The 14,826-nt window shown below is 48.1% G+C and overlaps 1 protein-coding gene across 1 annotated transcript in view; it reads right to left on the bottom strand.

Moving 5' to 3' along the window:
* The window catches only part of LOC138102228 (zinc finger protein 729-like), a 427,468-nt gene that overhangs the window by 211,482 nt on the left and 201,160 nt on the right, over positions 1–14,826 (bottom strand). The window lies entirely within an intron of this gene.

Raw genomic sequence — 14,826 nt, 5'->3', positions numbered from 1 at the left:
TGACTGGCCTATCACTAATTCAGAGCTCCTCCGCACTACAGGTAAGAGGTCCAACCCAGTAGACACTTGGGATGAGTGGACAAAGATTCTGCCAAACGCTTGAGATGAACCCCAAGAACTGAACCTGCTGGGGTCCTCCAAAGCAACATACTGGGTCAAATTTTATTTTAGACAGCAAAACCAACGTTGGCCAGGAATTGACCAGGCAAGAAACACATACAGAAAAGACATATCACCAATTAACAAAGCCTATAATAGTCAGGATTGGTGCAATTACACCAGTCACGTATTCTCTATGTCCGCTCTCCACCCAAAAGTGTTACCCCAGGGAGTGTTTCTTGTCTGTGGTGACAGAGTATGGGCCGGGATTCCCTCACATCTCCAAGGAGGCCCCTGTAGCCTTGGCAAGCTTTCTACCCTCACCCCAAATATCACATTGTTACATAATTGGAGACAAACAAACACATCAACACACCAAAAGAGATCCTCTGCTGAGTTTGATGAAAGCTGTGACAGCCGCATTTACAATTGGAATAAGGCTGAACAGGTCACAGTTTCCATGTTCACCCCTTGGTTAGCTGCACTCAAAGCCCTTGGGGATATCAATCACCTAGGGTGCTGGCTAAGCAAACAGGCCAATGCGACATCTGCCACCTTGAGCGAAAGATGAGGAGACTACCAGACACGCAAGCCTACAGAATCAAGCAGCAATAGACTACCTACTGCTTGCCCACGGACATGGCTGCCAAGATTTCAGTCTTTCTTCACACTCAACATCCATCCAGGTGAACATCCAGAAACTACAAGGACTAGTAAAAGACCTAAAAGTAGATACGAGCCTAGACTGGGTCAATGACCTTTTTGGACGATGGGGAATAACGGGATGGATTGCATCTTTGATTAAGGGAGTTTTGTGGGTATTCATTGTAATTATTATCGTGTTACTTATGTTCTTTTGTCTCCTACATTGCTGCAGAAAGGCTGCTGGAAATGCCTTTTTAATAAATACAGAAGGGGGAGTTGTGGGGTATGACCAGCCTCTGCCCCGGAGGGAGGCCTGCTGAGATAAGGAGATTGCACAACCTCCCAGCAGTGCTCCCCTGGAAAGACAACCACCTTTCAGTTACAGTGAGAAGAAGACAGACCCAGAATCCTCTGGGAGACCCTATGCAGATCCTTTGTAACCTATTGGCCTTTACCCTCTGACACCCATCCCCTGTATCCCTATAAGATCTAGCCCTCTGCCCCTGTGAGAGCAGAGAGAGCTTGTCCCTGGCCTCCCCTTGGCGGAGTGTGGACTAATAAAGCTGCCCCATGCAGAACTGCTATACGGGTCTCTTGTCTCTCTCCTCCTGGTCTGGCCTGGAGATTGCCTGCAGAGCAAGAGCTGAAATCACGAGCTGACAATCACTAAAGAGCTGACAGCCTCTCTGCAAGGGCAGTCTGGCTACGGCTGAGGGAAGACACCAGGCCCCAGGAAGACGGTTGCTCATGGGACCATCTCTTCAGACTGGTAACAGCTTCCTGGGTCAGAGCTATTGACCCCACACCAGCTGCATCAACCTAACATCACCTTGTCACCCTGATTGTGGCACTGCGCACCACATCCAGGCTTTTCTTAAACACCTTCAAGAACAGTGACTCCACCACCTCCCTGGGCAGACCATTCCAATGCCAAATCACCCTTTCTGGGAAGAACTTCTTAGGCTCTCCAGCCTAAACCTCTTCCTGGCACAGCTTAAGGCAGTGTCCTCTTGTTCTGTCACTGGTTGCCCAGGAGAAGAAACTGATACCCACCTGGCTATAGCCTCTTTTCAGTGAGCTGTAGAGAGTGATGATGTCTCCCTTGAGCCTCTTCTTTTCCAGGCTAAACAACCCCAGCTCCCTCAGCTGGTCCTTACAGGACTTGTGCTCCAGACCCTCCACCAGCCTTGTTGCCCTTCTCTGGATGCGCCTCAACATCCTTCCTAAATTGGAGGGCTGTAGCGGGTTCAGTTTGAAACTGGGCAGAAACAAAAATTTAGCGTAGTGGTTTGGTCCAAAATACTCATTACTATTTACCTTCTGTGAGGTAAGAATTAGGAGAAAGCAAAGTGGGCACAAAACTTGAAAGAATATAAAGAAGTTTACTAACAGACCTAAAAGAAGGAAAAAAAAAAATCATACCCTACCTTCAGAACACTTCTCCTCCCCCCACCTTTCCCCCTTCTCCCACTGTAAAAAGACAACCCTTGAGATGTTCAGTCTGTTTACCACTTCCATAATAACCTTGTTCAGTTCACTTAGGGAGAGGAGTCTCTCTTGCTCATGCTATGGAGACATCTCCACAAGAAATTCTCTCATGGTTTCAGTATAGCAACGAGACAGCCACACAGGTTGGTTCTCTGCTTGCATGTTAGAGTCCCTTCCCCTGACTTACAGCTTTTCCCACAACTGCTTTCAAGGGTCCAATCTTGAGCTACTGGGGTACCATTCTAAGGTTGAGCTGTTCAAAAACAAAAGTTCTCTTCACCCATCTCTGGGAGCATTTAATCTTTAAGAATAGAGGCCCTCCCCTTTTCCTGGGAGAAAAAGGTCCTCATCATCTTCATCTCTAGGACTATCTCTGGGAGTATCTCTAGGAACTGAGGTCTTCTCCTTCTGATTGGAGCAAGAGTCCTCATTGCTTCCATCTCTCCCTGTTCAAATTTCTCCTCAAAGTACAGCTGCTTCATCATTTGCTTATTTCAGCACTTGCTTATTTCAGCACAGGTGCTTTTGCTCACAAGTACAAGTTGAACGCTCCACCCCCCATGCTTTCATGAAATTACAACAGGTACTCTGATATATCATAGTCCATCACCACAATAGCTTTACAACAGAATTTCAGCTTTAAGCATCTCCTCTTTCTCCTCCCTCAGGATTTCAGTTCTTCACAGCACTAAAAGGGTTAATCTCACCCAGGCCTTGCAGCTGGAATTTCGCTCATCGCAGTTGGTCACACGATCTTTGCTGGACAGCAGGGCAGCTTCAGCTGAATCTTGGCCGCACTGGAGGGGGAGCCGGGGGTTCTCCATCTGCACATAGCAGGGCTGGCGGGGGTGGGGGGTGGGGGTGGGGGGGCACAGGTGGAACAGGGTCCATTGGCTCCAGGATGGCTGTCCTGGCCCAGACCAAACAGGGCCCAGCAGGGCCCGCTGGGCCCTATAGGGGCCCAGCCCAGTTACCTGTCCCCTGGCCAGAAGCAAGAGAGCCAGCTTCCTGGGGTTTGTCCATTCTTAAATGTGGACCACAGAGGTGGTCAAAATTCTAAGTGGCTTAAAAATTTGTCAGTATTCAAACTAGTCAGTTGATAGGTTCTGTTAGGTCATAGAGGAAGCTGTAAGCCCCTCTTTGCAGGAAATACGGAGCTATGCTTGCTAACCCATGACAGGGGCCCAGAACTGGACACAGCACTCACTAGTGCCGAGTACAGGGGAAGAATCACTGTCCTGGTCCTGCTGGCCACATATTCCTGATACAGGCCAGGTGTCATTGGCTTTATTGGCCACGAGGGCACACAGCTGGCTAATTTACAGCTTGTCATCAATCAGCCCTCCCCAGGTCCCTTTCTGCTTGGCTGCTGTCCAGCCACTCTGTCCCCAGCCTGTAGCACTGCAGGGGTTGTTGTGGCCAAAGTGCAGGACCTGGCATTTGGTCTTGTTAAACCCCATATTGTTGGATTTGGCCCCTGGATCCAGCCTGTCCAGGTCCCTCTGCAGAACCCTCCTACCCTCCAGCAGATCCACACTCCCACCCAACTTGGTGTCATCTGCAGATTTGCTAATGGTGGACTCAATCCCCTCGTCCAGATCATCAATGAAGATATTAAAAGGGACTGGGCCCAACACTGATCCCTGAGGGACACCACCAGTGACTGGCCACCAACTGGATGCAGCACCATCCCCACCACTCTCTGGGCCCGGCCTATAGCCAGTTCTTAACCCAGAGAAGAGGGAACCTGCCCAAGCTGTGGGCTGCAGCTTTTCCAGGAGGATGCTGTGGGAGACAGTGTCAAAGGCTCTGCTGAAGTCCGAGTAGACACACCCACAGCCTTTCCTTCATCCACCAGGCAGGTCACCTGGTCATAAAAGGAAATCAGGTTGGTCAGGCAGGACCTGCCTCTCTTAAATCCATGCTGGCTGGGTCTGATCCCTCGGCCACCCTGTAGGTGCCGTGTGATGGCACTCAAGATGATCTGCTCCGTAATCTTGCCAGGCTGACAGGCCTGGAGTTCCCCAGATCCTCCTGCCAGCCCTTCTTGTGGATGGGGTCACATTGGCACCTCCAGTCCTCTGGGACCTCCCCGGTGAGCCAGAACAGATGATAAATGATGGAGAGTGGCTGGATGAGCTCTTCCACCAGCTCCCTCATTCCCCTGGGATGGATCCTATCTGGTCCCGCAGACTTGTGAGCATCTAAGTGGCTCAGAAGGTCACCAATTGCTTCCTCCTGGATTACAGGTGGGCTATTCTGTTTCCTGTCCCTATCTACTAGCTCAAGAAGCCACTTGTCCTGAGGACAACCTGTCTTAATTTGAGTATCTCAGCCTTTTCCTCATCTCTGGTAACTCTGTTCCCTGCTGTGTCCAAGAAAGAATGGAGGTTTCCCTTACCCCTCCTTTTGCTATTAAAGTATTTATAAAAGCACCTTTTATTATCCTTCACAGGATTGATTAGATTAGGTTCTAATTGGGCTTTTGCCACTCTAATTTTCTTCACACATGACTTAGCAACATCCTTAAACATTTCCTGAGCAACCTACTCCTCCTTCCAAAGATGATAGACCCTCATTTTTTTCTCTTAGTTCCTGCAAAATGTTCCTGCCCAGCCAGGTCATCTTCCACGTTGGCTTGTCTTTTGGCACACAGGGACAGCCTGCTCCTGTGCCTTCAAGATTTCATTCTTGAAGCATGTCCATCCTTCCTGGACTCCTTTGTTTTTAAGGGCTGTTTCCCAAGGTACTCATCGAGTCAGTCTCTTGAACAGGCCAAAGTCTGCCCTCCGGAAGTCCAGTGTGGAAGTGTTGTTGATGCCCTTCCTTGTTTCACTGAACATTAAGAACTCAATTATTTCATGGTCACTGTGCTCCAGAGGGCCTCCAACCACCGCGTCTCCTACCAGCTCTTCTCTGTTTGCAAACAGCAGGTCTAGCAGGGCTCCACCCCTGCTCAGCTTGAGCGCTCACCAGCTCTGAAAAGTTGTCCTCCACACACTTCAAGAACCTCCTGGACTGCCTCTTCTCTGCTGTGTTGAGTTCCAAGCAGACATCTGGCAGGTTAAAGTCTCCTACAAGAACAAGGGCCAGCAATCTGGAAACATCCTCCAGCTGCTTATAAAATAAGACATCCACCTCTTCATCCTGGCTGGGTGTTCTGTTACAAACTCTCTCCAGAATGTCAGCCTTGTTGGCCTTCCCCCTGATTCTTACCTACAGGCACTCAACCTTATTGTCAGTAATGTCAAGTTTTGTGGCATCGAGATCCCTCCTAATATACAGAGCCACCTCTCCACCTTTTCTCCCTCGCCTATCTCTTCTGAAAAGCTTGTAGCCATCCACAGCAGCACTCCAGTCATGTGAGTCATCCCATCACATTTCCATGATGGCGACTACATCACAGCTTTCCTTCTTTACAATGGCTTCCAGCTTCTCTTGTTTGTTATTACCCATGCTGTGTGCACTAGTGTACATGCACTTCAGCTGGGTTGCTGACTTCACCCCTGACTCTGGCTTACTACCCTTGGGTTCACTTCTGGAGAGCCTGGCTTCATCCTCTTCCCCTTCAAAACTAGTTTAAAGCCCTCTCAATCAGCTCTTCCAACTCATAGGCTAGAGCCCTTTTGCCCTTGTTAGATGGAGCCCATCTGACTCTAGCAGGCCTGGTGCTGTAAAAGCTACCCCACAACTCCCTACTGGATATTGGTTTCTTGCTTCTTATGGTTATTAGTCCATAGTTTTAGTCTTTTTAGTATCTTTTTCCCAGGTAGAGACTTTACAACGTATAGACTGAGTCTTCTTTATCTCCTGGTTTCTGCAAAATGTCCTTGTTTTTCATAAGTGCTAAATTTCCAGACATCCAACCTCAACACGACTCCTTTGTCTCCCAGGCTTTGTTCATTGTATCAGAGCTACTTTATCAAAACTGAAAGTTTCAGGAATTTTCCCAAGCTGTGCTCCCAAAAAAGCAGCTTATGACCACTTTGCTAATTGCTAAATGACACACTGTTTATTAATAATATACTGGTTACAATGAATGTAAAACTATTAATAAAAAGTTAATGAAATATAATAATTTAAAAATTAGAAAAAAGTTTCATTATTTCCAGTATTGTGAGGGGAGCTCCTGTGGGTAGAAGTCCAGTCCACAAACAAGGGAACACTGGGACAAACAAACCCCTCTGGAGCTCGGTCATCCCACTGAGGGGCTGCAGTTTAACTTAGTTAACTTAATTAAACTTACAGCACCTTAAACTGGACAGCATTTAACTTTACTCAACTTCTAACTTCAGTTAAACAATTCAGCAAATGATTCCTTGTGGAAAGAGATGGAATAAAGTTGAGTTATAAGCTGTAAAACCTGCCTGCAGAGGCACATGGCAGCACAAAGGAGCACATGGCGGCACAGAGAAGCTTATCTCCACCAGACCCTGGGGAGAAGAGGTGTCACACAGCAGACCCCTATGGAAAGGAGCCTGCTGGGAGCTGACAGATGGGTGAACAGCATGTGATCATCCTGTAGAAGAACATTTAGAAAGTGTGTTGCTGATGTGGCAACATGGGAGAGGTCATGTAATGAGAATTACCATATAAGGAAATACTGTGCCTTAGAAAAGTGTATAAAACCAGCTCATTCCTTTGAATAAACGATTCTGATTCCCTGCTGGTCTGGGTCCATGCCTCAATCGCCAACAAACGGTGTCCCTGTGTGAAGAATTTATTATACGCGTATTAGCACAGTAAATATTACCGTATCCTGCAGCCATAGGGAGGAGGAGAGAAATCCAGCAGGCAGGAATTGTGCAGCAAGAGTCCTTTATTTAATTATTTTACAACTCTCTTACAGGCTTTTTATTCATAGTCTAATTGGACAAAGGATCACCCACCCCCTGGCTGAACTGGCTAGAAATCCTAAACCTCCATTGTCAAAATATTTTTCTACTGTACCATAAACATAGTTCTACAAGGTCACAGGTGTTCCTAGTTTATAGAACTTCTGCTAATCTCTTTGTGAGAGAGAAAAGTATCCCATGGGCTTAGAAAGCAGCAGGAAAATTCCTTGCTAACAGCATTTTTGTATCCACATACGCCTAACTGTGCGGTGAGCCCCGTGGGACTTGGAGTGCTGCTGAAAGAAGCAGAAACACTGGCCAGTGATTGATCCCTGCAATTTGTAGGCGAGCCACGGGGAACGATGTGTATCCCACAAACAGAATGTTGCACAGACACGTTGGAACTGATTTTAAAGAAACACAGTAGGAAAGTTGAGTCTACAGATTTGGACAGACTCTTGTTCCAGGCAAAAGACCGTGATTCAACTTCAGAGAGTACCAATATTTTTGATCTTCAGTCATGGGACACTTTAGAGGACGCATTGTGGGAGCAAGTTGCGCAAGGTGACACAGTACTGACAAAGCTTTTGTATCCATGGAAGACAGTGTGCAAGGTGCTCATAGCACATGCAGCACCCAGAGACCAGACAAAGAAAGACACTTGTGCCACCGTGGCAGCTGTGCTGACCCCTTCTACACCACCAGTGAGCGACTGTAAGTCTGCCAGGGCTGTGGGAGGAGAACCAGAAGATGGCCCCTCGTCCCCCGACCCGTTTGACCCTGGAGGAGAGCCAGATAGTATCGTAGAAGAGCTCGCGCTGCCCTGCGCCATGCGGCATCAGCTGGAGCCAGGTCGCGGCAAGTGGCTGGAGCCAGGGGGGACTTTCCTGGTAGAATGTTCCCTCTCCATTTGCCCTCTGCGAGAGTGTAGCGGCAGGAGGGGAGCATGCGGGGCCATGGGGGCATGGCATGTAGCCACACCGGCGATTGCACCAGTGAGCACATGGCAGAGCTGTGCCACGCCAGCGAGCACGTGGCAGAGCCGAGAAGCAGCAGTAAACACCATGGCAGCGACACAGTGGATCTGGTGGGGTGAGCACGGCTCTCTGCATGTGGGAAGTAAGGAGATAGGCTGGCAGCAGCACATCTGCCACCCGACCCACACAGCTGCCCAACCTGCGCCACTAAGCCAGGGCTCCCATCTGCTGCAGATCCTCATGAGCCAATGCTGTGCTGGAAAACAGACCTGGGGAGACAGGTAGCCCCTTCCTCAGGGATGGGGGGCTGCAGCATTTGCACTGGCTTGTGTGAGAGTAGCTGCGAGCTAGGCATGTCGTTCCTGCAGCTGGTCCATGGAACTCTTCTGTTTTCATTATTTTAAATGTTGCCACAATCCTGGACCCTCACTGTTAAAACTATTTTTTTTACTGTATCACCTTGTGACCCCCCTGCATTGTTCTGACTGCTTTTTGTGATGGATACTATGGAGAGGCAGTTGGGAAGCTGAGTGGAAAGTACCACAGGTATGGACATCTTGACCTTAGTGGGCAAGAAACCATGGGAGCGGCAGACAGGTCTTTGAAGGATTGAGTAGAAGGAACGTCATGTATTATATTGTGCTTTGCTTTAGAGAAATCATGCAAGACGATAGTTAATTAATGTTGCTAGGAAACATTAATGTTGCATTCTTTACTTAAGGTAATGGAAAGTTGTGTCTGAAGGCTATAAGAGTATATAATATAGGCATGCTGTAGAAACAATAAACAGCTTTTGCTTGCATCAAGCTGCATCCCATCTCTCAATCGCTGACAGGATATTTTTCAAGCAGAAATTAACTGACATATTTTTTTGAAGTACTTTTTTCCTACTTGAAGAAAGTGGAAGAACAGCTCCCACGTTGCTGCTTCCCTGATGTGGGAAACGTTACCACTAGAATGAAAGACCATAACCCTCTCATCCCACAGCAGCTTCTGACTCGGGGCTTGTTACCTTTTGAAACCACTTAGAGAATTAATGTTATTATAATTGTAATGTCCAAGGCCGAGATTTATATACATTCTGTGAAATGGTGAAGTATTTGAGCAGTTGAAGATAACTACCTTGCTTATTTTTACTCGGTGCGCACTTATTGTTTTATTAAATGTACTGTTTTACTGTTCATAGTAAGAAAACTGCATGTTATGTTACACATTTTCCTGAATTTAGTAAGTTGAAAGATGTTTGTGTTACATATTGTTAGAACAGAAAAGGGGGGGTGCAGGGATGGGGTGTGTCCCCCGCAAAAGACTGCAAAGAGGTTTATATGTTCTTAATATTTCAGTTGCATTCAGAATGATCACAGGCTCACTTAGAAAAAGCGGAGGTACTCATTAAGAATCTTGAAAGTAGAAAATGGGAAAGCCCCTTTCCATTGATAACCTGGGGGCAAGGATATGCTTGTGTTTCCACAGATTCCAGTCTAAGATGGGTACCTGCAAGAGTGGTCCAACCAGCCTTGAATACTCCAGCTTCATAATCAGCTTGTGGAGAAGATAAACTCTTCTGAAGTCATGTTCCTAAAGTAATAAAGTTTTTAGGCAATTTTATAAGCATTTTAAGGAAACCCTCTCAGTCAAGGCTTGAGGCTCTGGCCAAGCCCTAGCCCTGGCTGACTGGAGATTATACCATCAAACCCAAGTGTTTCTGCCCTAAAGGTGTAATCAAGTCACTTTGGCTTGTTGATTTGATCTTATAAAAGCTAGACCCTCTTCTGAAGTAAACTTGGAAATCTTGCCTAGGAAAGACTCTCCAAGTCTTAGCTATGAAACAGACCTCCCTAATACAGTGCATAGGTCAGTGGAGAGTTCGCTGCATTTTCCTGAAAGCATCCCTGGCAAGAGATTGCTCCAGTGGTGCAGTACAGCACGCTAGCAAGCTAACTCCTTCACCCGCATGGCTGGAGGCACGGAGACACACACACACTCAATCTGGATAGCTCAGCATTACCAGAGACAGTGTCAGGAGGGGCCCTGTATGACATTCCACAGACGATGGTTTATTGCAGCAGCCATGAAGGTGACCAGTGACGTAAAGACCTGGGACCATGCAGTGTCCGGGCTTTTGTACAGGAGTGGGGCAAGCATCAGAGACCAATGATCTGAGGGCATGGGGGCGGTACAAAGGCGGGACTAGGGAATGGAAGCCAATGGGTAGAAGGGAGGGGTGGAGTTAGCAGCGAAGCAACTATTACACTATCCCGCAGTGGTAGGGAGGCGAAGAGACATCCGACAGGCAGGAATTGTGCAGCAAGATTGATTTATTTAATTATTTTACAAACTCTTTTATAGGCTTTTTTCTTCGTAGTCTAATTGGTCAAAGGATCAGCCACCCCTTGGGGGTGATTGACTAAAATCCTAAAGCATCCATTGTCAAAATATTTTTCTACTGTACTATAAACAAAGCTCCGCAAGGTCACAGGTGTTCATAGTTTATAGAACTCTGCCAATATCTTCCGTGAGATACTCACGGGACTGGAAAGAAGCAAGAAAAATTCTTGCTAGCAGCAATATTGTATCCACAGCCAACCAGAAAGACCCAATCTGCATAGCATCACAAAGCTTGATGGGAGGGGCTTTTCCTTTCTCACCCTAAGTCAGGGGGTGCTTTTAAACCTTGGAGTCAGTCCACCAATAGGCTTTTGCTATCTCACAGCTCTTTAACTCTTTGGCCATCACAGCTGCTGGCTGATCAGCTACAACACTTCCCAGCCGTTGCAGACTCCGGGTGATGGTAAAAGTTTCAGACAACTTTATGTTGTTTCTCAAAGTTTTATCTGTTTAATCACTGTCTTCATACATAGGACTAGTTATTGGGTGTTTTCATCTATCCCTCTGTTCATAAGAAAGATACTGCTTTTGTGAAGAACGGAGCTTATTTGGTTCGGGCAATTGGCCAAACATGGTCTAATGTTAGAAGTGTTTTGTGTCATGGTTCTTACTTGTATTTAAAAAAAAAGGGGGAATTGTGGGAAGAGATGGAATAAAGTTGAGTTATAAGCTGTAAAACCTGCCTGCAGAGGCACATGGCAGCACAAAGGAGCACATGGTGGCACAGAGAAGCTTATCTCCACCAGACCCTGGGGGGAGGAGGTGTCACACAGCAGACCCCTATGGAAAGGAGCCTGCTGGGAGCTGACAGATGGGTGGACAGCACGTGATCATCCCATAGCAGAACATTTAGAAAGTGTGTTGCTGATGTGGCAACATGGGATAGGTCACGGAGTGAGGACTACCATGTAAGGAAATACTGTGCCTTAGAAAAGTGTATAAAACCAGCTCATTCCTTTGAATAAACAATTCCTATTCCCTGCTGGTCTGGGTCCGTGCCTCATTCACTGACAATTCCTGTAGGATTTACTCCACCTCAACAGTAACTGACTCTCAGGGCTGACTTACTCACATATCTAAAGTTCTTAAGAACCCACGAGAGCAGCATTTCTCCCGCATTTCCTAAGGCACATTCATATGGACACAGGGAGCTTGTTTTGGGAAGGATCCTGCTGCTTTCTGCCAGTTTTTAGGGGTAATAAATGGCTCTTGGGGATCCCCCACATTCACTTTGGGAGGCTGGGGAGACCCCATGGCTGAGGGGGGGTTGTAACCCCTAATTCTGGGGAATTGGATGTGGCTTGTGGGGATCCCACGTTTGATGGATGGGGAGTGCCCCCTTTCTCCAAAATAGCCTTTGGCCAATCAAAGAGTGCCAAGGTGATGACTTACAAGTTTTCAGGCAGACACACAGTACACAGAGCTTTCAAAGACTCTTAATCAATCAGAACACAGTTTCATTCAGACTCATCAGATGCCAGGGAGACACGCAGAGCCCAGTGCCCCCCAAAAATTTCCAGCCAATCATAGCTTTTTTCGACGATGACTCCCCAGGTTCCAGGTAGACCCGCAGCACCCGGTGCTCCCCACCCAGACCTCACCTGTACCCCCCCTTCGCCCCCAGCACCCCCTGGGAGCAGAATTTGGGGAGGGGGGGTGGTGGGGGGCACCCAGGATGGGCCCCCCCAGCGCTGTCCCAATGGGGGCCGAGTGCGGGCGGGAGCCCCGCGGGGCCCGGCCCTGCCCGGGCACGGCTGATGCCGCCCGCCGGCGCTCCGCACTGGTCCGGACTGGTGCTCCCAGTGCCGTGCGGGGCGGGGCCGCTCTGGGGACCCCCCAGGGCACAGCGCAGCTGCTTTGGGGCTGTCGGCACCTGCCTGGCACTGGGCATGGAGCAAGTGGGTAGCGCAGTTCTGTGCTCATGGCACGAGCTCTGGCGTGCCCTCCATCAGAGAGAGTCCAGCTGTGTTACTTCTGTGTGTCGCAGAAGTGACTTTGGCATCAGGATATGCACTGCTGGCTGGGTGTGCTCACTGGCTTCTTTGCAGAGGAGACACAGCAGGAGCCGGCGATATAGGCTCACGTTAGTTTGGAGATAAAGGAAGAGAGAGGTGGTTCTGGTCTGACTTCCAACAGGTTTATTGTCAGAAGTTTAGCAACCAGAACATGGCGATGATCTTAATCTGGGATATCCCTGAGAGGCTTTTCCCTCAGTTTTATAGGGGGTTTGGAAACCACGGGGAAAGGGGAAAACAACCAATGAGTTACAAGCCAGGGGGAGGATACAATTCAACAAGAACCAATGGGGGTGTCATAGGTTAGCACGCATAGTCCCGGAAGGGGTGTCCTTGATAAGGGGTGCTTACAATTTCCTCTGGGACCTGATAGAACCTATCAGTGGCCAGTTTGAATATGGACAATTCTTTAAGCCACTTAAAGTTGTGACCGCCTCTGTGATACACACTTAAGAATAGACAAACTCCCCCCCCCCAGCTCTCTCTCGTTTCCGGCGCTGGCACAGGTGGCTGCAGGCCCCGTGCAGGCCACGGCCAGCCTGGAGCCATGGGCCTGTTCCAGCCGTGGAACCCCCCCCCACTGCCTTGCCGTGGGCATCCGGAGCAGCTTGGCTCCCCCCCCCCTGCAATAAGAAAAATTCAACATTCCAGCTGCAAAGCTGCAAGGCCGAGGTGAGATTAACCCTTTTATTGCTGTGAAGAGCTGAAAACCTGAGGGAAGAGAGAGAGAGGAGATGCTTAAAGCTGAAATTCTGTTGTGAAGCTATGATATATCAGAGTATCCCATTGTAATTTCATGAAGATCTGGGGGGTGGAGTGTTCAACTCGTGAGCAATAAGCAGATGCTGATGCAGCTGTAATTTCATGAGAAGCTTGGACAGGGAGAGATGAACCAGATGAGGACTTTTGCTCCAAATGGGAAAGGAGAAAACCTCAATTCCTAGAGATGCTCCCAGAGATAGTCCTAACGATGAAGATGAGGCAGACCCTTTGCTCCCAGGGAAGGAGAAAGGCCTCTGTTTTTTTGTTTCTGAATGGCTCAACCTTAAAATTGTACCCCAAAAACCTTCAAGAGTGGACCCTCGAAAGCAGTTGCAGGAAAAGCTGCAAGTCGGGGGAAGGGACTCACATCGCAAGCAGAGAGACTCCTCTTCCTAAATGGACTGAACAATATTTGGAAGTGGGTGGCTGTCTCGGTGTGATACTGTTTTCATAGCACGAGCAAGAAGAGACTTCTCTTTCTAAATGGACTGAACAAGGTTATTATGGAAGTGGTAAACAGACTGAACATTTTAAGGGGTTGTCTTTTTACATTGTCAATGGGAGAAGGGAGGAAGGTGGGGGGAGGAGGAGAGTTTTGAGGGTGGTATAATTTTTGGGGTTTTTTCCCTCTTTTAGGTCTGTTAATAAACTTCTTTATATTCTTTCAAGTTTGGTGCCTGCTTTGCGTTTCTCCTAATTCTTATCTCACAGAAGATAAACAGTAATGAGTATTTTAGACCAAACCACTACAGCGGGAAACCGAGAGGTGGGAGATACAACAAAGAACCAATGAACAACTGAGTAACCGAGAAATTTCCCAAACAGGGGGAGGCGGCTTAAGGTTCTGAGCCGCCCCTCAACCCACCCTCCGAGTCTGTGTCTTGGGGAAACTTGATCCAGGGGAGGGGCTGGGATTGATTGGCATCTCGCTGCCCCAGCCCCGCATTGGGCTGGGTCATAACAACAAGTGGGGGCAGCTGGGGCTATACTGGTAGGACTGGTGGTGCTGGGAGCCCCCCAACGGCTGTGCGGGGGGAGGGGGAGAGGCTTGGGACCTCAAATTCAGCAAAAGGGGGGATGGGACCCCAAAAAAACAATCACGAGGGAGGGAGATTGAGGATTGAGAGGACCATGGGAAAGGGACAAAGAGGTGGGAAAAGACAGGGCTGGGATCCCCTGATACCGAAATTGGCCAGACTAAACCTTCTAACACAATTTGAAGCATAAGAAAGCAGGCAGTCTTTATCTGTGCAGGGCACAGAGAAGGGTATTTCTTTATTCTCTGTGTGTTGTGAGGTTTTACAACATGGTATTTATTCCATCACGATAATAAAAATTCATTAAAAGATGTTTCTTACCTAATACAGAAACATCACTTTCCTAGAACTATTTTGCATGCATCCTCCTCCTACTGGAAGGCCTTGTATAGTCCTGGAGGGTCATCTAAAAGGGTCTCTGCTGGTTGTATTCACTGAATGCTTCGATATAAAAGGTGACCTTGCCTTGAACTTTTTCTGTGAGCATGCACTGTTGCTTCTTTGTTACGTGACTTGCAAAAAAACCCCACTGTAGTCCTTTCTATCTGTTTCTCCACTGGTTCCACCTGTGTTTATCATC

The sequence above is a fragment of the Aphelocoma coerulescens genome, unplaced genomic scaffold (assembly GCF_041296385.1).
Source record: "Aphelocoma coerulescens isolate FSJ_1873_10779 unplaced genomic scaffold, UR_Acoe_1.0 HiC_scaffold_64, whole genome shotgun sequence".
Taxonomy (NCBI): Eukaryota; Metazoa; Chordata; class Aves; order Passeriformes; family Corvidae; genus Aphelocoma; species Aphelocoma coerulescens.
This window is presented reverse-complemented; position numbering and strand designations above follow the sequence as displayed.